A 1,991-nucleotide genomic window follows, 5' to 3' on the forward strand; every position below is an offset into this window, starting at 1 on the left:
AAGAATGTTTCTTGCGGAATGTAAAATCTATTTTTTTACTTCTTATAAGAGTGGTGGGGGTGGTGTGTCCTGGAGTCGGTTCTGACTCATAGTGACCCTACATAGTGTTTCTGAGGCTGTCGATCTTTATGGGAGCAGAAAGCCTCATCTTTGTCCCATAGAATAGCTGGTAGTTTTGAACTGTTGACTTTGAGGTTAGCAGCCTGACTTATAACCACTACACTACCAGAGCTCCTTTTATCATGCTGGTCTCTTCCAATATTTGTCCTTTTGTGTTTGACTTATTTTGTTCATATTCATTCAGGTGAGATATTTTGTGGATTCATCATTGTTCTTTTATCATTGCATAGTATTCCCTTGTGTGTACAGACCATAGTTTGTTTATTCATTCATCTGTTGTTGAATTGTTTCCATCTTTTTGTTATTGTGAATAATCCTATGATGGACATTGGTGTGCATGTCTATTCGTGTCACTGCTCTTATTTCTCTAAGATATATACTTAGACTTGGATTGCTGGTTCTTATGGTATTTCTATTTCTAGCTTTATGTGAAGTGTTTTCCATAGTGGTTGTACTATTTTGCAGTCCCACCAGCAGTGTATGAGTTCCAACTACCATACAATCTCACCACCATTTGGTGTTTTTTCATTCTTTCTTTTCAAAATTTCATTTCATTCAACAATCATGTTTTTTAGTATCTGTTGCATACATGCATACTCCACATTATTCTAGATGTGGAGGGCACAGCAGTGTTTGTTTTTGTTTTTTTAAATCAGTGCCATTATTGCCCGGGTGAGATGGTATCTCATTGTGGTTTAATTTGTTCTGAATGCTCCTTTAGGAGGTAGGATGGCCAGACTTGTCTCTCATACTTAGGACATATGATCAGGATTGTCCAGTCCCTAGAGAAGGACATCATGCTTGATAAAACGGAGGGTCAGTAAAAAGGGAAAGACTCCCCTCCCACATCCCCCCCCCCCCCAATGAGATGGATGGCATAGTGGCAGCAGCAGTGGGCTAAAATGTAGCAATTGTAAGGCTAGTGCAGAACCTGGCAGTGTTTCGTTACGTTGTATGTAGGGTTGCTATGAGTAGGTACCGACTAATGGCATCTAAGAACAACTAATGGCTAATGACCTTGAGCATATTTTCATGCTTGTTAACTGCCTGAGTTTCTTCTTTGGCCAAGAGTGTAGTCCTCTCCTTTGCCCATTTTTTAACTTGATTTTTTGTCTTTTTGTTGTTGAAGTGTTTTCTATACATTTTAGAGATTAGGTCTTTGCCAAATATGTCCTAGCCAAAAATTTTCTCCAGTGTATAGGTTTTCTTTTTATTTTTTTGACGAAGTCATTTTTTTTTTTTTTTTTTTAAGGAGTTGGAGCCTTTATTGGTCTCAGGGGGATGATCGGGAGGAGTGGGGTCACCAATGCTGGCCGACAGCATTGTAAGTGATTCAGAACTCCACCAGGGGGTGACTGATCATCTCCAACTGATTGAAGGTCTTGGCGTTGTACATACCCATCATGCTGCAAAACCATTTTGGGCAGGATAATTATGTCGCCTAGATGCGTTTTCACCTCAGGCTTCTCTATGGACAGTGCCTCCTTCTTGGCCTTGTGAAGCCGCTTCAGCAGCTAATGCTGCTTCCAGGGACAGTTCAGTTGCCGCTGTAATGCACTGTCCAACTGCATTAGCAGTTCATATGACGTGCTGTAGCTAGCTGACTGACATCTACACCATGATAGGTGAACTTGCAAAGGTCAGCTTCTTTGGAGCAACTTCTACCATCTCATTGGTTGCTCTGAAAGGAGTCGTCTTGAAGAGGACTTGAAACATTTACTAATGAAGAGCACCAGAATATTGTTAGACATAGTGCCAGAAGATGAGCCCCTCAGTTGGAAAGCACTCAAAATAGGATTGGGAAAGAGCTGCCTCCTCAAAGTAGAGGTGGCCGTGATGGTGAGAATGGAGTAAAACCTTCGGGCCCTTCA

This window comes from Chrysochloris asiatica, unplaced genomic scaffold (assembly GCF_000296735.1).
Source record: "Chrysochloris asiatica unplaced genomic scaffold, ChrAsi1.0 scaffold00229, whole genome shotgun sequence".
Classification (NCBI taxonomy): domain Eukaryota; kingdom Metazoa; phylum Chordata; class Mammalia; order Afrosoricida; family Chrysochloridae; genus Chrysochloris; species Chrysochloris asiatica.